At 40.0% G+C, this 24,932-nt stretch overlaps 1 protein-coding gene and 1 long non-coding RNA gene across 2 annotated transcripts in view; one reads left to right on the top strand and one right to left on the bottom strand.

Annotated features, from left to right (window-relative positions):
* The window catches only part of HTR4 (5-hydroxytryptamine receptor 4), a 394,727-nt gene that overhangs the window by 99,744 nt on the left and 270,051 nt on the right, over positions 1-24,932 (bottom strand). The gene's annotated exons all lie outside the window — the stretch shown is intronic.
* Positions 1,461-7,368, top strand: LOC142152690 (uncharacterized). Its single transcript, XR_012691374.1, has 2 exons — positions 1,461-3,352; positions 4,070-7,368. It is a non-coding gene; the product is annotated as an uncharacterized LOC142152690 (long non-coding RNA).

A 24,932-nucleotide genomic window follows, 5' to 3' on the forward strand; every position in this document is an offset into this window, starting at 1 on the left:
TAGAAATATTATTTGCTAGAAGAGATTATTCATTTTTCTGTTAACTTGCAGTTTTGCAATATGTGAGCCTATGGCCTTGAAGTTGAACTAATAGAGAACACCTGAAGAATGTAACCAGTTATGAAAACAATAATGAGCTTCATATACAGCTGGTAGTATGGGAGCTGTATCCATGGTGTTGCACATAGCATATCTCCAACTCCCCTTGAGATAAGAAATAATAGGCTCATCTGTCCTTAGAAGGGGGAGAAAAGTAAACACCTCAAGAATACGTGAGAAAGTTAATCAGTAGCGCTTCTCATAAACTAGTGGTATAAACTATTGTATGCATATGACGTAGGATTCATTTATTCAGTAGCCTATAAAAACCTGTATCTTTGTATCAATAAACTAGAGAATATTCCTTGCATACAGAACTTGGTCTGTGTCAATTCTCTCCAGCTGATTGAAGCGCTTCCAGATATACTTGACACCACAGGCTGACTTGGGTCAGAATTTTAGATTTAACAACTTGGAGGTCGCCACAGAGATTCGCTGTCCAGCAGGCTACAAGACAGACAACGGAGGTTTCCCAGCACATTGAACCCCAACATCCGCGGTCAGTAGATTTCTACTCGTTGGTCTTCCTAGTCTGGGTCACCTCATGTCTGTCTGAGGCACCTGACACGCGAATTTGTGAGTCTCAAGTATCATCTGATTAATATAATACAGTATTAACCCAATTTGTTTACTGTAATTGTATTGTTGATTAGATTTTTGAAAGATGATTGAATTTTGAGTGCATGTGTTTGTACCTATGTATGATGTATAAAGCATAAAAGTCACATAAGACATTGATCAAAGAAGCATGTAATGGAATAGAGGGATTTAGAGAGTTATTGTTTTGAACATTGAGTGAACATTTTAGACACCATCCCCAGAGGTATATCAAAGAAGGGAGATTCTGTAATCTGCCCAAATTGTGTAAGAGAGATTTCCAAAAGACCTTCGTCCCAGATACTGTCAAAGAAGCTATTTAGCACGGACATCCAGTACAAGGAGTCCACAGAACGGGACGTCCAGTGCAAGGACAACCCACAGAAACTAGATAAGAGTCCCGATTTGGACTCAACAGAATACTGTCAATACGAGTAATATAGATAGTAAACAAATGACAGCAGCTCCCTCATAGATATGATGCACAAAGACTAAAGGAAATGGGGGAGTAGAAGGTCTGCAGGGAATTTGACAAGAAAGCGGGGATAGCCAAAGATATGTGTGGATGGAGAAACAAAGGTGTTGCAAGTGGTAATGTGACAAGAACAAAGGGGTATTGAGATCAAACCCCAAGAGATTGTTTGAGGTGGCACAGGAAAGTTAAGAGATCTGAAAAGTCGAAATATATGTGGATATGCTAAATGCATCGGAAGCTGAATAATGAATCAAGTAGGTTGTATATTATAAATGTATGTTTGATCCTGTGCAGCTGAATAAGTGAAATGTGCCCCTCCCTTATTCTGTGTAAATGATTTCAGTGTGTTGAGATAAGAAGCACACTGTTTTTTGTTTTTTGACAATGTATGTAAAATTAAAAAAATGTGTCCGGAGTGCTGATTGATGATAACATGTTGAAGCTAACTTGTATTTAGTGTAATGCTGGGACTTGTAGTTCCACAGCAGTAGGCTGGAAGATGTCAGTTAAGTTTTCTTTCTCTGTATGTGAGTTTTGTCTCCGTCTTACTGCGTGTGAGAGAGATCCGTGATAATTCACATTGTTTGTTCTCTGTCTTAGTGCTCTATAAGGGAGATGTTTGATTTACTTTAAATCACAATGTTTGTCTGTCTTGTCCGTTTTTTACAAGAGACATGTTTCAAGGTTGAAAAAGTTGTACATTCATTGCTTAATGATAAGCTTTTAAAAAGATACAAAAGAAGTTTTAAAATGTTTGGTCCGATTGCACGGACAAGATTGTAAATAATGTACATTATCACTATAAGTACTAGTGTCAGAACAAAGCTGGCTGGGATCCAACAAGCCGTTTCTGTATTTGAACAAAATAATTTTGTTTCTGAAGTTCAGAAATATAGCTTTCTCTTTAATGAAGTTGAGAATTGTGGGAGTGAGCTTACATGCTGTTTTTATCTGTGTTAAAATGGCGCTGATGAATGTTCTCAGAAATCAGGAGGGTTTGTTATGCCTTTAAAGAAATGTTACGAGATAAAATGTCGTCTGTGAGCGAGACTTAAGTGAATATATTTTTACTTTGAACACGAAAATCACAGAATCTAGAAATATGTGTGAATATTTGGTCACGGGAGAGAGATTTTGTTGAGAAAATGTTGAATGATTTACAGACACAATGTATTGTGTCTAACGAGAGTACTCTGATTTATGAGACAGTGCTGCTTTTAAAATGGTTGAATACTTGGAACCAAGATTCCAGATTGAATGTTTCTAAACCCGGAAATTTAATTAGTGTCATTTAAAAGGGCTGTACTAAGAGATGATAAGAAAGGAGTGGCTTTGAACACTCGCCCAGGTCTCGTCACTTTGACATTCTCTATTTGTGAAATTAGGGACTGCCCCTTTGAGGAAATCAAGGCATGGAACGCATAGCGTCACAGTTAAGCTTTTAGCAGCTGTTCACTGGTTACCTGATAACAGTATACACGCATGTTACAGTTACAGTAATTCCTAGTAAATAGATGTTAATCTCTATGCAAAAGTTTTTTTATTCACAGGTCTCCAGCTGCAAAGACCCATTAGGCAATCCAGATTGCATTGATTTAACTTCCAATGCACCATCTTTGCACCACAACAAACATAAGTATAAACTAATGAAGGATTTAAATAACGTAAACTCTTCTGAGTAATGATTACCTTGTTTTGGAAGAGATATTAGAGTTTATGTGCCATTCGCATAGCAAATGCATGAACTAGGTGGTTTTTCTGTATGTGCAGAAAGCAAAAGGTTTTTATTTGTATCCTCATTACAGTTTTGAGTAAATCAGTGTTTGTAAAGACATTTACTGCCCTTATTTACTGTGCTATAATTGTCATATACTGTAAATAATTCTTTTTATTGTGGGTATGGTAATGCATTGATGGGAATTCTATATTTTTACAGAAATGAAAAAGATTTAAGACTTTAAGAGCAATTGTATGTGCTCCTGCATTAGCACTTCTGGATCATAGCAAGCCATTTATACTCTCCTCTGAGCAGAACCAAATGTTTAACCAATTTTAAGCTGAAATAACTTCAGCGCCAGCACTGGCTTTGCCAGATTATGACAAGCCTTTCACATTATTTTGTTATGAAGTCAGTGCACATGTACAAGGAGTACTGACACAAATACATGGTCGCAAGCTAAGGTCACTTGCATACTACTCTGCTTTAGTGCTTGAAAAGAGTATAGATATTGTGCTAGGACACCCAGTTACCTTAACGGTATCGTACGTTGTGACAGAAACCAAGCACAAGCAAAACATTTGTTACCGGCCAGATTTACTAAGTATGAAGATATACAGCACAAAGGACATTCCCTCCTATTGTGAAATGAGTGACATATAACACTTGCCGAGCGCACTGTGTATTTTCTTCCTCCCTTTCCTTTTTTATTAGAAGAAAAAAAAAAAAAAAAAAAAGGAAGCACAAGAGGCCCCAGAGCCTCTCATGTTCACAGATATATGTTAAGACCTTCAGACAAGGGGAATCTGAGTAAACTGTATTTTAAGTTTTTTAAAGGTCCAAGGGAGACCAGAGAGGGGAGTTCATTGATATTAGCAGGAGGAATATAGATTGCACGTTATTTTCCTTTGCTGTGCGCTGTAGATGTGTACTAGACTAGAAAGGAAAGCCAAGTTTGGAAGAACCAGACTCAGGCCCATAGTAATGTATAGATCATTATACATAATTAGAAAATTCTAATATGAAAGTTTAACCCAACCAAATAAAGAAAAGAGCAACCCATGACTACAGGGGTTTACACCCAATGCAGGAATGTGTTTGTGAGTATTGTGGCCCAACACATTATTATATACACTAATAGAACTGATGATGTGGCTTATTAACAGGTTATTTAAGCTAAGTGTTTCTCTTCCAGAAGAATTAAAGTTACCACATCTGTCTTAACCGTTGTACTGTACACTCCATCTAATGAGTGTAAACTTTGTGGAACTCAGAAACCAAGAACCTTTTCCTTGGATTCCACATGCTCCTTACTGAAGCCTATCCTAATGAAGTAGCACTGCTTACTCCCAGTAACGTTACACTTAAGCAGTGCACAATGTTGAATCCTGCTGCCTTATTGCAGCAAGTTTCAAAAGATGGGAGAAGTACCTGTATATATTGGGGTTACCCTAGGGATTTGGGGGAATTCCATTCCAGCTTGAACAGAAAGAAAGGAAAAAAAAAAAAATGCAAACAAAATTTTTCTGAACATGATTGCATAGAACTAATGAAACAAGAATCTCTGGTTTTATCTCACATTAAAGATAAACCATTACCAGATGCAGACATCACTCTTTTTGTAGATGGTTCACACTATCACATAGATCCTGTCCCGTATACAGGGTGTGCTGTAACCACACACACAGAAATAGTGATTCAACAGACTCTACCGAGTCACATGTCAGCACAAGAAGCTGAACTAAAGGCCCTGACACTTGCATGCATATATGCAAAAGGACAAAGAGTAAATATTTACACTGATTCAAGTTATGCATTTGTAATTGCGCATGATTATGGCCCTGTATGGAAAAGTAGGGACCTTATGGGTTCAGCAAGCAAACCAGTCAATATGATGAACATACCAGGGCATTGTTCACTGCATTCCAGCTGTCCTCCAAACAGTGATGAAGATGAAGACACACACAGAGATACTACCCCCGAAGCTAAGTGAAATAGACCAGGCCGCACGAGAAGCCGCCATAGCCCCAGTACCCCAAGGGGAGTCTATTTACATGGTGACCCCCTGACCCCTGTTTGACCAGAGCACACTCCAACTTATGGAAAGACAAGCAACAGAAAATAAGAAAAAGACTTGGGCAATACATGGAGCACTAGAAGTGCAAGGAGTGGTGTAAAGGTCAGCGTTTGTGTCTGCCAAAAGTAGTTTATCCCATTATGGCCAATATAGCACACGAGAAAGTGCATCTGGGAAAAGATGCTATGGTTGTACTCACTAGCAGCTTATGGATAGTACCAGGGTTCGCCCAAGCAGCACAGTCGTTAGTGGCAGAATGCCTAGTCTGTGCACAAAGTAACCCGAGTAAGTCTGTCCTATGGAAAAGCACACCCCAGACATAATATCCCTATAAGAGGATACAGATAGACTTTATAACTTCCCAAATGCTCGGGCTTTGAGAATGTGCTTGTCTGTGTCAACTTCTTTAGTCACTGGCTGGAGACATGGCTGTATAGAAAAGCAAATGCTAAAGCATTAGCCAAGAAAATTGCGAATGAGGTAATCTGATGATATGGTGTACCAGAGGTCATTGTAAGTGACAGAGGGATACACTTTACGGGGCAAGGATTCCAGAAACTATCACACCCCCTACAGATCCCAAAGTTCAGGATGTATGGAGCGCCTTAATGGTACACTGAAATTGAAAATGCAGAAAATAATGGCTGAAACAGGTCTGCCATGGATCTCATGTTTACCTGCACTCAGTAAAAAATACTGCTAGGAAAGACACAGGTTTAACACCATATGAGATATTGTTTGGCACAGCAAACAGAACAGGCTGTTATTTTCCATAGCAACTACACCATGTATATAGTGATTTGTTGAATTATGTTGCCTTATTATAGAAACAACTAACTGAAATACATGGTCAAATATTCTCCTCCATTGCAAACCCTAATTTTGATACAGGTACCCATAAACTGCACCCTGGGGGGCTGGGTGGTCGTGAGAAAGCACATCAGGAGAAGTCTTGAACCCAGATACAAGGGTCCTTATCAAGTCCTGTTGACGACTCCCATGGCAGTGAAAGTACAGGAAAGAGACACCTGGATTCACGCATAACACTGCAAAGTCTTCAAATCAGGGGAGTCTTGTTCTGATAAATAGAAATGACTGTCTCATTGTATTGATATGTCTTGCCAGAATAATTGTGACTGAAGTAGGGATTAAGGCCTCCCTAACCCAGTATGAAACAGACAGTTAAGTGACATATTGCCTATGCCACTGTGAGAAACATATGGGAAGGAGTGCTCAACAATTTGCACTCATAGTAGAGTAAACTCTGAAAATGTCTTTGTGCAGATGCATAACCTCATTGGTAAAGTTGTCAGTAATGATTCATGTTGGATATTGGAAATATTGGCATTAGTAGCAAATGGTTTAGCAATCCTGTTGATCGTATAGGTGATAATGAAACTAAATATATGGCTGATTAAGAAGTTACTGACACTTGATTGTTGTCTCTCCAAAAAGGGAACCACTGAAAATCCCGAACCTCTGATGATCACAGAAATTACTTCTGAAACCTGACCAGACTATGAGTGTCATGAATTATTTGGACTAGCAAAGCCAAAGAACTGCAGAGTTTGCAACAAGAAACTACTAAAGATTGAACAAAGGACATGCAAGGCCTGCAGAACTACTATAGACTCATTAACTATCTTTTAAGAAACCATCTTTTAAGAAACCATCTTCTAAGAAACCATCTTTTCTAGACATGGACATTTGCCAAAATGCATCTCCTCATAAATCAAGTTAGGACAGGGAGGATCACAGGCTTATTAGTGGGGGATGAGTTGACAGATTCCTAAGGGGACCAACTCTATGCATGTGGCCTCCTACATGTGTATAAGTACCTGCTTATTAAGAATGTGGTTCTATAGATAGGATTAGGTAGGTAGGAGGAGAAAGGGTCGAAAATTGAATAAAAGATGGGAAATGTTAAATATGATTTTTTGTTAAGGCCTCATAAGGCCTTTGTTCAGCCATTTTATTGTAACTTGTATAGAAATATTATTTGCTAGAAGAGATTATTCATTTTTCTGTTAACTTGCAGTTTTGCAATATGTGAGCCTATGGCCTTGAAGTTGAACTAATAGAGAACACCTGAAGAATGTAACCAGTTATGAAAACAATAATGAGCTTCATATACAGCTGGTAGTATGGGAGCTGTATCCATGGTGTTGCACATAGCATATCTCCAACTCCCCTTGAGATAAGAAATAATAGGCTCATCTGTCCTTAGAAGGGGGAGAAAAGTAAACACCTCAAGAATACGTGAGAAAGTTAATCAGTAGCGCTTCTCATAAACTAGTGGTATAAACTATTGTATGCATATGACGTAGGATTCATTTATTCAGTAGCCTATAAAAACCTGTATCTTTGTATCAATAAACTAGAGAATATTCCTTGCATACAGAACTTGGTCTGTGTCAATTCTCTCCAGCTGATTGAAGCGCTTCCAGATATACTTGACACCACAGGCTGACTTGGGTCAGAATTTTAGATTTAACATGGGCAAGCATTACTATATCTTATTTTGAGACTTTTTTGATGTTGCTCGAGTCTGCGGTAGGCACTGGCAGAATGCCGAAAGTGTCCAGCAATTTTGGGGCCACCGCAAGCATCTCCTGCACACCCCTGTCACTCTTGAGGTAATGCTGCACCACCAAATTAATGGTGTGGGCAAAACATGGGACGTGCTGGAAATTGCCCATATGTAATGCCTGCACAATGTTACTGGCGTTGTCTGACACCACAAATCCCTTGGAGAGTCTAAGTGGGGTAAGCCACTCCGAGATTATTTCCCTCAGTTTTTTAAGAGGTTGTCAGCCTTGTGCCTCTTACTAAAACCTGTGATACACAACATTGCCTGCTTTGGCACGAGCAGCCATTGTGGAGATGCTGCTACTGATGCAGCTGCTGCTGTTGCTGCGGAAGGCGATGCATCTACCCAGTGGGCTGTCACAGTCATATAGTCCTTAGTTTGCCCTGAACCACTTGTCCACATGTCCGTGGTTAAGTGGACAGTGGGTACAACCGCATTTTTCAGAGCACTGAGGACACTTGTTTTTACTTCTTTGTACATCTTTGGTATCGCCTGCCTAGTGAAGTGGAATCTCGACGGGATTTGGTACTGGGGACACAATACCTCCATCAACCGTCTAAATCCCACTCCACTGATGGCGGACACCGGACGCACATCTAACACCAACATTGCTGTTATTGACGCAGTTATCCGCTTTGCCATAGGATGACTAGTGTCGTACTTGGTGCTCATGGCAAATGACTGTTGGACGGTCAATTGTTTGGTGAAAGACATAGTGGTCTTACGACTTCCCTTCTGGGAAGATGACCGACTAACAGCAGCAACAGCAGCAGTGGCAGTAGTAGGCGTATCGCTGCAGGATTCCTCGGATGAATCCCGTATAGAAGAAGATTCAGTCTGGCTGGTGACATGGCCTGCAGGACTAAATCTGATGGAGATCGTGGAGGAAGTTGACGAGGAGGGTGTTGGTGGTGTGTATCCAACAGGACCAAGGGATTTAGGTGTCCCTGGACTGATGACGGTCCTAGCCCCAGTTCCTGAACTAACCACTGAACTATGAAGGTTATTCAGGTGATGTATAAGGGAGGATGTCCCTAGGTGGCCAAGATCCTTACCCCTGCTTATTTGAGCTTTACATAAGCTACAAATGGCCATACATTTGTTGTCAGGATTTGGATAAAAATAACTCCAGACTGATGAGGTGCATTTTTTGGTCTTCTGACCAGGCATGACGATGGGCTTTTTCATCCCATGGACATCAGCTGTTTCCCCCCCTGGTGCCTCATTTACAATAACCACCTCAGCATGCTCATCATCAAGTTCCTCCACAGCGCCAGCTACATCAATAGCCTCCTCCCGGTGTACCACATTGACACCTTGATTATCCAAATCTGGATCTACACTGTGGGTGATCCTTCCAGCATATGCAGAGGGTGTGCTGCAAATGGTGGATGGAGTCACCTCTTCCCGTACAGTGATGGGAAGGTCAGGCTTATCAACCACCAACACCCTTGGACTCGCCTTGGGGATTTGTGATGTCATCTGTTTAGAAGACAGAGTTGTTTGCTGTTTTGTTGTTGTTGCGTACAGCATAACTCTTTTCAATTTTTTTGAGAGGGGGAGGAGGAGGGCTTAGATCCTTGGGTGAAGCTGAACCACTAGTCCTGAACACGGGCCAGGGCCTAAGCCGTTCCTTGTCACTCTGTGTCGTAAATGGCATATTGGCAAGTTTTCGTTTCTCCTCAGATGTTTTTAATTTTATTTTTTTGGAAATTTTAGTCAACTTTGGGTTTTTGGATTTTACATGCCCTGTACTAGGAGATTGGGCATCGGCCTTGGCAGACGACGTTGATGGTATTTCATCTTCTATGTCATGACTAGTGGCAGCAGCTTCAGCATTAGGAGGAAGTGGTTCTTGATCTTTCCCTACTTTATCCTCCAAATTTTGGTACTCCATTATATGCAGCACAAGAGAGCGTACCCCTAAACCACACACACTGGGCAAAGCCTTTACAAATTATCTGCGGCACAGGAGAGTACCACTGGACTGTAGTTATACAGCAGTACCTATTTTTAGTGACAGCTGCAAGAGTGAACGTAGTGTGAATTTGAATTGAAATAGTACTACCTATTTTTTGTGACAGCTGCTAGAGTGAACGTAGTGTGACTTTGAATTGAAATAGTACTACCTATTTTTTTCAACCTATTTTTTTTTTTTTCGTATAATTTTTTTATTTTTTTTATATTTATTTTTTTATAACTTTTTAATAAATTTTTTATAACTTTGGAATAATTTAGAAATAACAATGCCCTTAGCAGAACAGAGCACAGGACACGCACCAGTTGAATCAGCAGGACACAGCACTGCACAAAGCACCACTGGACTCAGCAGGACAGAGCACAGGACACAGCACCACTGGACTCAGCAGGACAGAGCACAGGACACAGCACCACTGGACTGGACTGAGCAGAACACAGCACAGCACAGCACAGCACGAGAAATCACAGGACAGAGGACCACCTAACACACCCTCCCTCTTCCCTGATCAATGCCTGAGTGAAGATGGCAGCGGCAAGCGGGGAATTTAAAGGATCCGGGTATCGCGAGATCCGACAGCGGGATTATGAGTCAGAGCCTCGTTTTAAGTTTCGGAATCGGCGGGAATACCCGGACATTGCTCGGATCTGACTCGGAATCACACTGTTCGGGTGGGCTCGGATTCCAGACATCCGAGCCCGCTCATCCTTAATTAGAACTAACTTCATGGAACATGTTATAATGGAGGTTACAGTGCACCAGTGTCTGCTTTACTGCACCACTGTACCACACATCATTTACTTACATGCATCAATTAACCTCCTCAGAAGAACCAATTAAACATACTTTATCTCACTGACAGGGGGCATGATATGGCTGGGGATGACATGACAGGGCTGGTGGTGACAAGGATGTTCTCTGTATTGTGAGGCAGTGACAAGGATGTTCTCTGTAGTTATCGTGAATAATTGTTGCATGTATCATTCAGCAACAAAGTCTCTTGAGGTAATTTATGATAGGTTTTTTTTCCACTTCAAATTGCTCTCACATGCTGCCTGTGCACGTCCCTTGTTGTTCTTTAGAACTGGGTGGTAGGGGGCATCGTAGCATGAGCTTAGTCCGGGTATTAATATTAATAGAGATTAATTGATTCTCTATTGATGTGGGCAAAAATAATACCAGTCTTATGCACTTCATTCATGTCAGTGGCCCATTCATTTTCATGAACAGTTCATTTGAATGGGGTTTCTACATATAGCACACGACTCTATTGACATGCATTGACCTAGCAATGAATGGTCCTATTGACATGAATAGGAAAAATAGATGCCGCTTTATTAAATATACCTGTACACCTGCTCATTAATGCAGATATCTAATCAATTTGGCAGCAACCCAATGCATAAAAGCATGCAGATATGATCAGTAGATTCAGTTGTTGTTCAGACCAAACACCAGAATGTGGAAGAAATATGATCTAAGTGACTTTGGCCATGGAATGTTGATTCCAGACGGGGTGGTATGAATATCTCACAAACTTCTGATCTCCTGGGATTTTCACAGATAGTCACTAGTTTACAGAGAACGGTACGCAAAACAAAAAAGCATTAAGTGGGCAGACATTCTGTGGGTGAAATCGTCTTGCTGACTGGTTCAAACTGACAGGAAGGCGATGGTATCTTAAATAGCCTTTGTTTACAACAGTGGTATACAAAAGAATATCTCTGAACACACAGAATGTTCAACCATGATGTGGATAGGCTACAGCAGCACAACACCAAACTGGGTTCCTAATAGAGATGGACAGGCTCGGTTCCCTGAGATCCGAACCCACCCGAACTTTGCCTATCCGAGTACCAAGCCGAGCAGGCTCGGTACTCTCCCGCCCGTTCGGAATCAAAATCGAGGTAAAACGTCATCATGACATCGTCGAATCTCGGGGGTCGGTTCTCGCGATGTTTGAAATGTATAAATACCCGCCTCCACAGCAATCCATCACAATTTGACAGAGGGAGAGAGCAGGGTTAGGTCACAGGCTGTATTATAGCAGGGACAGAGCAATAATTGTATACCTTATTCTTTAAATTATTATTGCAATTCTGATACCAATTCTATTAGCAATTGTTAGAGCAGGAAGGGAGGAGGATAGAGGAGGTTTTTTTTCAATATTTTGCACTACAAGTGCTTTGGGGTGTTCCATATTCCCCAGTGTGAAACACTAATTTTTCTGGCTGCCAAAAGTCATATTTAGCAACAGTATCTATACAATATTTTGCACTACAAGTGCTTTGTGATGTCCCATATTCCCCAGTGTGAAACAATAATATTTCTGGCTGCCAAAAGTGATATTTATCAGCAGTATCTATACAATTTTTTGCACTACAAGTGCTTTGGGGTGTCCCATTTTCCCCAGTGTAAATCACTATTTTTTCTGGCTGCCAAAAGTCATATTTAGCAGCAGTATTTATACAATTTTTTGCACTACAAGTGCTTTGGGGTGTCCCATTTTCCCCAGTGTGAAACACTATTTTTTCTGGCTGCCAAAAGTCATATTTAGCAGCAGTATTTATACAATTTTTTGCACTACAAGTGCTTTGGGGTGTCCCATATTCCCCAGTGTGAAACACTATTTTTTCTGGCTGTCAAAAGTAATATTTATCAACAGTATTTATACAATTTCTTGCACTACAAGTACTTTGGGCTCATTAAAATGGATTCAAAGCAGTCCACATATGAGCAGAATCAGCAAGCAGGTGCTGGCACCAGTCTTGATGGTAGTGTTCCCAGTACGTCATCTGGTAAAGCCTATGTAAATGTACATAGTCTTTTTAAATCAGGAAAAAAACACACACCCAAAAAAAATTTACCGTGCTGAAGCGAAAAAGAAGTGTAACTGAGCAAAAGTTGACTGCTGATAAAAAAAAAATTGCCAACATGCCATTCTACACACGCAGTGGCAAAGAAAGAATGAGGCCTTCATCTTTTTCTATTAGTGGTAGATCAAAAAATGTTACTGAGCCTTCTTCTTGTACGGTCATTTGTGACCAAGCAAGACCAAGTAATTTGGAGTCTAAAAGTGGTGCACAACTACTGTTACGCGTGAAAGCCAAATGCAAGAAAACAGTAAGGCACTAGAGGATAATGTATGCTCTGAATCAGAAATGACACCAATCCCTGTGGAGACTCCATCCACCAGTTGTATGTCTAATCGTGAGCATTCTGTTAGTGTACCCATAAAGAAGGGCCCTTTCAGCAGTTCTGCTGATATGTGCCTGAACAGCCCGAGTGTAGCTGGTGATACACAAATTGAGGATGCCACTTTGGAATTAGAAGAGGATGAGGGGGAGATTTGTGTAGGTGACGAGGGCACTAATGAGGATGTTGATGAGGATGAGGTGGTTTGTGTAAGTCCTGCACCAGTAGCAGCAGTTTTGGCACGTGACAAGAAAAAGGCCATTGTCATGCCTGGGCATAAAACAAAAAAATCCACTTCTTTTGTGCGGAATTATTTCTACCCAAATTCAGACAACAGTTGTATAGCCATTTGTAGTGTATGTCAAGCCACAGTCAGTCGAGGGAGGGACCTTAACCATCTTGGAACCTCATCTATGTTACGCCAGTTGACGAGAGTTCATGGCAAAGTGTTGGGAAAAGCTGATAGTTCTTCCAAAAAAATTACAAGCACTCCATCATCAGCTAGGACCCTTCGGTCACCTACATCCCGACGGCTACAAAATACACCCACAACACCATCCTCATCAATATCCTCACTAGCGCTCGGAGTTAGCCCTGCATCCCATTTAGTAAGGCTGGATGACTCCTGCACTATAATTGATTCCTCTGAAGAAAGTGTTAGTCCCACTGCTGCTGCTGTTGCTACTGCTGGGGGTGAATCATCATCCCAGAGGAAGGCCAAGAGTAAGAGCAGTCCTGCATTTCAACAATTAACTGTGAAACAATCATTTGCTAGGGGAAGCAAATATGACAGCAGTCATCCAGTCGCCAAGCGAATCACAGACGCCATGGCTACCATGTTAGTGTTAGATCTGCGTCCAATATCCACACTAAACACAGCTGGTTTTTCACAGTTAATTGAGGTTTCATGTCCACGTTACAGAATTCCATCGCAACACCATTTTGTAGACATTGCGCTGAAAAATGCCATTCTGCCCACTGTCCAGCAGCTTGTACACCACTACGTAACCTTTGTCACAGGCAGGCCACTCTTTGTATCACCGAATTCACTAACAGGCATACAGCTGACAATTTGTTACGAAAACTAAGAGATGTGATTGATACATGGCTTATACCTGCTTGGACTCTCCCCAGGATATGTCATTTCTGATAACGCCAACAATATAGTGCGAGCATTACAGCTGGGTGAATTTTAGCACGTTCCCTGTTTTGCTCACACCATCAACTTGGTGGTGCAGAGCTTCCTAAGAAATAACCGTGAGGTGCAGGAGATGCTTTCGGTGGCCCGTAAAATTTCAGGCCATTTCAGGCATTCTGCCACAGCATGTAGGAGATTGCAGCAGCTCCAAGAACAGTTTAACTTGCCCTGCCACCAACTTAAGCAAGAGGTGTTAACTAGGTGCAATTCCACCCTGTACATGCTTCAGAGGATGGAGGAACAGCGCAAAGCCATCCAAGTGTACTGCACAAGCCATGACATTGGGAAAGGAGGGGGGATGTATTTTACTCTTGCACAGTGGGGAATCCTTTCAGTGCTATGCAAGGTGCTGAAACCATTTGAAGTTGTGATGTGTGAAGTCAGTGCAGACTCTGCTGGCTTGAGCCAAGTCATTCCTTTAATTAGACCATTGGAAAAGCAGCTTGAGAAACTGAAGGAGGAGATGAAAGCAATCAATTCCGCAAAGTATGTTGGCCTTGTAGATCAAGTACTTAATTCGCTTCACAATGATCCTCGAGTTATTAAAATCTTAAACTCAGATCATTACATTTTGGCCACTGTGCTTGATCCAAGGTTTAAGACCTACATTTAGTCTTTGCTTCAAAATGAGCGAGATGTGAAATTTTGCAAGGAGCTATTGCTTAGCAAGTTATCCGCTGAACTGGGCCTTGGCTTGATGACGTGTCCTACGTCAGTTTCTAAAGCAGCTGCTGTCCGTAAAAAATGTAATTTTCCAAAAAGAAGTAGGGAAGATGCAGGGGGCAGACCAAAACAGTTCTACATCTAGGCTGGTTTGAAGGATTTTTTTAAAAAAAGTGTGACCTTGCCCATAACTCCATCCAATCCGAGTATTAACATGCAAAGGATGGGGGAGGATTATTTTCAAGAGGTAATTTATATGGAATTGTCAAACAGTCCCTTTTCTTACTGGGAAGAAAAGCAGGCCATTTGGAAACCTGTCACGGTTCAAATACAAAGTGCAGCTCAGGAGCCAAGAATGAGTTGAAAACACACAAAGTTTATTGCTGGAATAACAATCTGATGGTGTAATACTGAATATACAGGAAAATGCAGGAATAAATACCGGGTAGATGGCTGATGTAGGTAAGTGGTAATATGGAGAGATCCCAGATAGCAGGTAAGCAGTGGTATGGAGAGATCCAGGCAGCATGAAACCACAAGCACAGCAGAGGACAACAATAACCAGCAATTATTCCAGACGCCTAAATCACCAAAAGTGTTTGAAAGTGTCAGAGTCATAGTCCCTTATTGGGCATGTAGTGGAGAAATCCTCATCCATGGACAGAGAAGGTACGGGAACCATGTCCAAGGAATGCAGGAATCCAGAAGTTACACCTCTCTTCTTTTTACCTTTCTTTTTCTTTGCTTTCTTTTTAGGGACACAGGATTGCTCAAACTGAATAGAACATGCAGGTAGCCTCAAGGGTTGGGTAACTTACATTAAGCCTCTGTACTTATTTCTTCAAAACAAAAAACTACTCAAGAATAGATCTGCTGGAAAGCACTTGCAAACTGGGCAGAAACCAACGCACTAAACACCAGCCAGGATAGGAAGTTCTTCACCGTCACTTTTATTTGTGCATTTCAACTGAACTCTAAGGGCCTGAGTCATTAAGAAGAGCAAAGCATAAAAAAGGAGTAACTTTGCACCTAGGGAAATCCCTGTTGCATTGGAGGGGGAAGTAAATTGAAGATGTGAAGACAGATTTATTGTTGGGGTAGGGCATGTCCTAGATTAACTAAAGGCCCTATGTTTATGAGGAGTCATTAGAATGAGCACAACATTTTGGGTTTCTTTACATATGTACAGGTGTCTGGCAAATAGAAAATGAAAGCAGGTGTGCAGCACTGGAGATACAATTTTCTACATATTTGGGATTATTAACTAATAAAGTAGAACAATACAAATTCCTTTAACCCAGAGCAATTAATCAACCATTTGTTTCAATTGACTAGATCAATCACAGCTAATTGCTGTGCTGTGTATATATTGTGCAACATAATTGTGGCATTTAGTGCATACTCTCCTTCTGCTTGTAATTAATACTCTTGACCGTAGCACCAAAGAAATGATGTACTCCCAGACATACTTACACAAAATACTAGAATGTAGAGTATTGATGCAAAATAAATATTTAGCGTGTCGTACAAACGTTGCATAGCAGACCCCACTGTCCATACTGCATAGCCCTTTGACTATACAGCCTAATATCCAGGAGACATAGTCCCTGATACAGAATATAAAGTGGCATATCCAGCACATACAGCCCAATAACCAGCATACATACACCCTGTCCAGCATATACAGACCCATAGTTAACATACACAGTCCTATGTCACAGCACATGTTACCCAATGTCTGACATACAACCTCACATCCAGGATATACAGTCCAATGTCAAGCATATTTTATACATGCCCATACACAGCATATAAAACATGATGTATATGTAGCTGGCAAGTATTTCTTATCTGATAATGCACACAACACTGGATGAATATATATAGTTATATATATATATATATATATATATATATATATCTATGTACCTAGTTTGAATAATCAAGGTACAGTAATTCATCCTGTATTTGAAGGTATTAAAGAAAAAGTTTTTGTTATTAGTTATAGAAAATTAACTGTCTTACAGGAAGTGTTTTTAATATTGATTTTCTTTAATTTTGGTGATTGAACAATTTATGGTATGTCTCAATTGTGTTTACATTTACAGTATGCATCACCATACTTTGCTGACATTTTAATGGCAGTCATTATTCATTTTGGTGCATGATCCTAGTTTGTCCTCAGCAGGCATAAGCAAGTCACATTTCCCTTCACTAGTAAATAAAAGAATGGATGTATTGATTTTCAAGAACGAAAGTGGATATTAATAGCATTTAGCAAAACATTGTTACAAAGAGAACAGCATGTCTTGTCAAGTCTGAATGAAACAACTCCACTTATGTAGTTGATCAATGTCACAATGCCATAGTATTTTGTTGAACTTAACTAATTGGTTCATATTTTAATCAAAACATATAACACTGTATCTATCGGAGAACTCTTGATATACCAATATATAATATTTACATGCTACTGTCTTGTTAAAGGGCTCTGCAACTAGCCCAAAACATTGACCTAATGACCTCTGACCCTAGGCACAAGCCCACTGTACCTAATGCTAAGTCGAGTATTGACCATCACACATGCACAATAATATGAGAGACTCGACATGTCACACAAATGTAGCTTGATAATTGCTGCTTTCGAGCTGCCTGATGTTGTACTCACAGTGAGTGAAGTAGGGGCAGGACAGGGAAAATGCTTCCTCTCCTATTTTTGTCCTTACTCCTCCCATACTGTCAGTCACTGTGTTTCAGTGAGAGCAGTCAGTGCCCAGAGCACTGAGAGATGGGGGTACAGGAAAATTGATGTTGCGGGAGGAAAAACAAGAACCTCGCCTCTGCCAACTCCAGAATGGCACCATCTAAGACAATGTTCTCACCTCATTTTGTGTCTATGTGTTTACTTTCCAAATACATCTGTCTGAAGAGTATGGAAGGAATTAAAAGATAATTCCACTGAAAACTGAAAATTCAGTTTTGGGTGAAACATCATATTCCAAAAGATTACTGAGCTAGGGTCTGGCATTCACTGAATTCAGTGGGTCCCCTGACGTGTTGAACATACTGGTTGGGCCACAGCCTGCTCCTGTGTTTTGTCAGTGGTCAAAACACAGCCTAACTAATTGATAGTGGCGATAAGAATGTGATAGACATTGTAGTGCCTCTCCTTGCTCCTGCCATCCTGCTCCATTTTCAGGCTAGTAGTGTGTGTTCCAATGCATGGAAGATGTGGGACCAGATCTTGCAATTTTAATGCTATTTACTAGGAAAACATTTTTATCCACAACTTAATGTAGATCCTACCTTGTAATTACAGGGCAATTCAAGTTACTTTATATTTTAAAAAATAAATTATGAATGTAAATTAGAATAAGTTTGGGGAATATTATGCATTTAAGAAATCTCATTTGTACCAGAGTTTTTTTTGTCTACTTGCCACATATTTTATCAGTTCTCAGCAATATTGCTATTTAGATACTGCAATTTTGTACAACGATATAAACATTAAACTGTGCAAGATGCTGTGGCATCTGGGCATCCTGCTGTGAACACTAAGATAAGAGAAAGTCAGGGAAAAAGCTTCTGATTATGGAACAGCAAATCCAGCCCTTTACTCCCACACAGGTTACAGCTATTATACCAGCCGTTCAGAGACACAAGGTACTAATACAACATTCCTACAAAATGGTTCTGTCAGTGTGAATCTCTTTTGAATGTGATGGAAAAATTGTGATCTTCTTCCCAACACAACTAAATAACTCATTATGTAATGACCCTTAAACAGAAATAATTCTACAAACAGATATAATTAATGGCTTCTCATTAAATGGAAAATCGGCAACACATAGAGCTAAGAAAGAAGTAAATTCTACAGAGACTGAAAAAGGAAAGTTAATGAGACAATTTAGAAGTATGAGATGGAAATTGGAAATTAAGTGTGAATATTTATCCTGCATGATTGTTAAATGTCTGCAGTAGAAGACACAGGAAACAAAATTGCGAACAAAATGCTACAGAGGATAAAATTGCAAAGTTTTAGTTTCAAACAGAGTAACAATGTCTGCTCTCCCACAATCAAACTACCATTATGCAACGCTTAGATGGCTGCTGCTCATTCATGTTAGTGTTATGCTGGAAGAATGGAACTTGGCTATGAGACCACAGTTAAACGTCACACTCCGAATCAAGGTGGAGAGTATGATGCCACCACCTCCTACTTGCTAAGGTAAGCAGCAAGGGTGAAGACGAGGGAAGGGGGGGGGGGGGGTCATCAGGTATGTGCTTCCAACAGATGTATGTGTGTGTGGGGTGGTGCTCCCAGGGCATGCTTCGACCCTGCCCACAATTAGTGTAACTAACTGTGGAACACCCAATATTCCAATATTCTAGAAATGCAGTCTGCCGAACATTTCAGCAATATAGTGAGCCATAGTCAATGTTTCCTGCTTCCATATTGGGGATATCAGTGGTCGAAGTGGAAATTTAGAACTTTCTGTATGAAAATTTAGAAGCGTCGAGATGGTAAATGTAAGTGGAATGTAGGTGAATGGAATTTGAAAGTTTTACAACTAAAGCAGTCGGAGAATAACTGTATGGCATACCACCGTATACACCCCAACTTCAACCACTGGGGTAGATTGTCTTGTAAGACTGACTCCACCTATTGCAAAATTATCCAAGAAGCATTTTGGGGAACTGTGCGGGTTTCATGTATCATTAACATTCTATTCACTGAGAACGGATGAAACTAATTCTAGGAACAAATAAAAATATTGATGCGTTTCATTATGTTATAAACTGCAACAAAGTTCTTTATATGTTTTATTATATTATTATATCATGACTTGCAACTATTCACTTTTCTACAAAGTCAGTGGAGTGGGTAATAACGCACGTCATATCTTTAAATTTTATGTGCCTACGCTTATTATGTGCATCCATATCCAAAGCTGTATCTTATTTTGGCAATCGTAGCACAATTAAGAGTTCATATTACATTATGTCTTGTTTTTCTCAGATATGTTAATTTAATTTTACAATTCGCTGCTGGAGAGGTTCTATGCCACATGTTTCAAAATGAGATGCAAGCATTCAGCAATTAAATGCTTTACAAACTAAAATTGTTAACTACTTTGTAAATCAAAATCTCTCTTTAAGATTTAAAAAATACAGTTATAAAACATGTCTCACTGTATTAATAGTAGAGATGCTCAGGCTCGGTTCCCAGAGAACCAAACACACCCGAAATTAGTAGATCCAAGTACCGAGCCGAGTCATGCAACCTCGGAATTGAAAACAAGACAAAACGTCATCGCTATGTCACTTTGGATTCTGTAAGTACCGCCCTCCACAGCGATCCAGCGCCATTTCACAGAGGGACACAGAAGGGCTAGCACAGTTCTTGGCAGTCTTTAAAGCAGTTAGGCAGCGTCATAGGTAGAAAAGAAAGAGGAGGGGTAGCAGTGTTCTTCAAAGTCTCGAGTGACATTCAGGAGAGCTCCATTGCTAATTGTCATTGCTGAAATACAAATAATAAGTCTGGCAGGCTTGGTCTTCTAAATCTGCAGTTTTGTTTGAAAGTGTATGAAAATAATTTTGTGACCTGTGAGGTGGTCAAAATTGACTGCAAATTACTTAAAATTAGTGTTATTGCGGTTAAATATAATGTAGGGGGAAAAAAAGCAAAAATATGTGATTCTAAGAAATAAAAATAGGGATTTTAGAAAAAAAATCGGGATCCAAAACACGAAGTTAATCCAGATCCAAAACCAAAACCAGAACACGGGTGTCAGTGAACATCTCTAATTAATAGCTATAAGATATCACATAGCACCTATGTCAGTGTAAGTTTTCTTCCAATCAGTCTTCAGTTGAATGCATTGCTTTTATCATCATCACCACCATTTATTTATATAGCGCCACTAATTCCGCAGCGCTGTACAGAGAAATCATTCACATCAGTCCCTGCCCCATTGAAGCTTACAGTCTAAATTCCCTAACACACACACACACACACACACACACACACACACACACAGACAGACAGAGAGAGAGAATAGGGTCAATTTGATAGCAGCCAATTCACCTACTATGTTTTTTGGAGTGTGGGAGGAAACCGGAGCACCCGGAGGAAACCCACGCAAACATGGGGAGAACATACAAACTCCACACAGATAAGGCCATGGTTGGGAATTGAACTCGTGACCCCAGTGCTGTGAGGCAGAAGTGCTAACAATTAGCCACCGTGCTGCCCTTTTATCTGATGTTTCTTTAATTGTGTTCGTGTACTACTACTCTAGCATTTTAGGACTTATGTACAGTGTGCATCTCAGTGTCTTACAGTCTATACAGCGCAAATTAACTCAACAATTTAGATTAAAGTATTGGGCCTCGGATACAAAGCGCACTGGATGCACTGTGCAAGATGTCATGGTTTTGCACCGGTTCACCTGGGAAGTCAACCCAGCATACCTCAAAGTGCACACTCAGATGACAGTTCACCTAAAGGTCTGTCAGTTTATCAGTTGGAGTACCACAAGGCTCAGTGCTAGGTCCTCTGCTGTTCTCTATCTATAACGCTTCTCTTAGAAATCAAATAAGTTACTTTAAATTTCAGTATCATCTCTATGCAGATGATACCCAAATTTATCGATCCTCTCCTGATCTCTCGACACTATGTAACTGACTGTCTTTCTGTCATTTCATCTTGGATATCCTCTCGCCAACTTGAACTTAATATTTCTAAAACGGAGTTAATAATATTCCCACCCACCAACAAGAGCATACCTGGCATTTCTATTTCTGTTGATAACATGACCATAAATCCCACCCAACAAGCTCGCTGCCTAGGTGTAATCCTCGACTCCCACCTATCCTTTGTTCCTCACATTGACTCTATATCTAAATCATGTTACATACATCTAAAACACATTTCCAGAATTTGCACATATCTCACACAAGACATTGCAAAAACCTTAATTCATGCACTTATCATCTCCCGCATTGACTATTGCAATTCCCTCCTTACTGGTCTTCCCCAAAACAGACTCAAACCCCTACAATCTATTTTGCACACTGCAGCAAGATTGATTTTCCTTGCAAATCGTTATTCCTCTGCTGGATCATTCTGTATGTCTTTACATTGGTTGCCTGTTTTCTACTGAATACAATATAAAATACTTTTACTAACCTACAACCTACATCAACAAAGTTGCACAAAGGTACATCTCCTCTCTTGTCTCAAAATATATGTCCCAACTTGGCAACTTCGTTCTGCACAAGATCTGCGTCTCTCATCCACCCTCATTACATCCTCCCATTCCTGGTTACAGAACTTTTTTCAGGCTGCACCCACTCTATTGACTGAGAGCATGTAGAAATTTACGTCTTCGCTGACGTTAAAAATACAGGTTGAGACCCGAAAACCACCTCCGCTTAGGCAGGTGGAGAATTTTAATAATTTTAAAGAGTGAAAATGGCCATGCACAACAAGAAAGTGCTCTGCAATATGAGTGCTCTCCATCCCTTTATTTTGCTCGGTTCAATACTCTTGCTCTCATCTTTGCAATGTTCTAAAAAAGTAGGTGCACTTATTATGAACTTTGCAAGGAACGCCTTCACTCCGCACATGTCTTCTCCTCCACCTGTGCAAAAGTCTGATTCTCTTATATCCTAAACCTATGTGCTTTGGCAGAAAGCTTGGCGCACTTTGCAGTGTACCTCTGCAATTTTGCAGTATGGAACATCATTCTCAAATGGTGACGGAGAAAAGGTTCAGTGTATGTTATAAATGTAAAACTGTATTAGAAAATGCACTCATGGGTGGTTGTATATCTGCTTATGGTACTCTCCCTGGTTCAGCGTTCACTGGAAGCTAAACACAATATAGATCACTGTAGGGAATGCTTTGGCTATGCTCACTGCACGATGGGCAGATGAAAAATAAAACAAGCTGATTCCAGGAACCAGGAAGCAGGTATAGCTAAAATGTTGTAAATAGTGAGCAATAATCATTGTTTGACCACTATTTTTAACCTCATGGGCAAAGTCAAAGTGACTACCCTCCAGGCTCTGAAGCTACATAGCAGATATGCTCAATGTTGATGCCAGGATTAAAAGCCAGACGCCATGTGACTAATGATGTCTATTAGTTCTAAAGCACGGTATCTTTTTCTTACATTTTGATCCATCTGTACAGATGTTGTCAAACTGTGGTTTTTCCTGTTCTTCAATGCTTTGCACATGGACAAGTCAATGTCTTTTAATGATTTGTACCACATATTGTGATATTTTTTAAAAATAGCTTTATCTCACAAAACCAAAAAGTGATGATTTTAATCCTCACTTTAAAGAATTATGGGCAGATCACTCCTTATGCTTGTACTGGTCGCACACTCTGCTACTTGATTGATTGATTTAGAACAAATAGTTGCCTGTGGGGACCCAAAATAATTGCATGAGCGAAAAATGTCAGATTTCAATTAGACAGTTTATGGTATTGGTTATTCACATAAATCCCAATATTCAAGTGATTAATGACTACATACGTACGTGTGTGCTGTCATGGGGAGACCACGGTACAGGATTTGGGTGGTTTTGTTGAATATATATGTGGACACATTTGCCACATTCACTTGCCCGGGTGTAATACTTCATGGTAAATGACCTAAAGCTCTGATTTATTTTGGGTGTAATGACGAAAATACCACCACTGCAGGGGGTGCTGCAGCTTCAGGGCTTAGAGCTGATGAGAACCCCATAATACCAGGTCATCCTCTGAACATGTGTGGGAGCGTATGTGTCGCCCTGTGCATGCTCAGGAAATAAGAGCAGGGCCTCTTGAGGATTGGAATCGTGAAACCCTCTTTCCATTTTAGCAAAGGAAATTGGTTTTGATTGGAGATTTGGGGAAGTGGTTAGGGTTTCCTCTTAGACATATTGCTGTGGAGGAAATCAGGGTCAGACCAGTCATTAAAGTTATCAGAGAAAAGAATGGGTTGCCATTTATAACCCTTTGATATCACAACATCATTAACCAAATCCTTATACATACTGCATACATGTGTGCACAACAAATAATTTTATACTGTATATTATCCGTGACCCTACATCGGGTCATTGTAACTGGATTGCCCCTGAACTCCCTAGTCTGACAGTGTATGAAGATGATTTTTCTTCCAGACTATTTCATGTGATTCTTTGTAAATATAAAATGAAAAATGTTCTTACAATTTACATTTTGGTATATCACAGCTATTCAAGTTGGTGTTTCTTCTACTGTGGACGTGACAAGAAATATAGTTTCACTTGGAAACTCAAATAATATTATTGTCCAGAACTAGCAAGCTTTGCAAATTAAGTCCTCTGGGGTAGAAAAAATGTCTTTTTCATTTTTCAAGAATGCCAACTTTTTTCAGACAGAGCACCATATCCAAAGTTAATTTGCAACAAGACAAACGTGCCTGCCAGCAACTTGATGCTGGGGCCTTCAGATAAAAATCCCACTTGCTATACAGATTTTTGCAGCAACATCCAGCTCACCAATTAAATCTGAGGAAGTACAAAAGGTTACAATTTACGTTTGCCTTACAGATTCAAAACACCCAGCCCTTTTTCCCACGTCTGCTAAAGTTCTTCCACTGCCAATGTTAATACTCTTAATATATCCATAAAGTGAGTGTGTATTTTCTTCTCAGAAGAAGGCAAGTTTTAGAAAGTATACAGAATATGCCTTTTATTCTTTGAATCTCAATAACCTACTTAGTAACTGACTTTATTAAGTCTACCAATTTTTCTTGCCCACTGAACTGACCTGCATTTTGTTTCTGTACAGCTTCTTTGTCTTACACACTTATTTGCAATTGTAAAGCCTAGAATATGAACCAAAGAACTAAATCTCCACACATAGTCTATTACACCAGAGAGAGTTTATTTTTTAATGTATCACTATTGTATATTACAAAGATTATCTTTGGTGTAATACACTATGTGTGTCGCTTCTGTTTTTTGGTTTTGGTTTGGATCTGGATTCAATTAAAAATTGTGAAAAACAAGTAAAATAATGTCATTTTGAGCTGTTTTTGCGCCAATATTACTATATATTTAGTTTACTATATACTTTACTATATACTATACTATATATAGTTTTAACATTCTTTTACAGTCATTTCCAATCTATTGATCCCTTCACAGCGGGCCCAACTCTCGCCATTTTTGGCCCAAGTCGGCAGCGAGCTGTCTTAATGATGGATTTTGTAATTTTGCCCATCGTTGCACTTGCTTTCTCCCATTCAATTCCAAAAACAATTATTCAGTCCATACGGTTCTCTAACTTTATCACT

Source organism: Mixophyes fleayi, chromosome 4, assembly GCF_038048845.1.
Source record: "Mixophyes fleayi isolate aMixFle1 chromosome 4, aMixFle1.hap1, whole genome shotgun sequence".
Taxonomy (NCBI): domain Eukaryota; kingdom Metazoa; phylum Chordata; class Amphibia; order Anura; family Limnodynastidae; genus Mixophyes; species Mixophyes fleayi.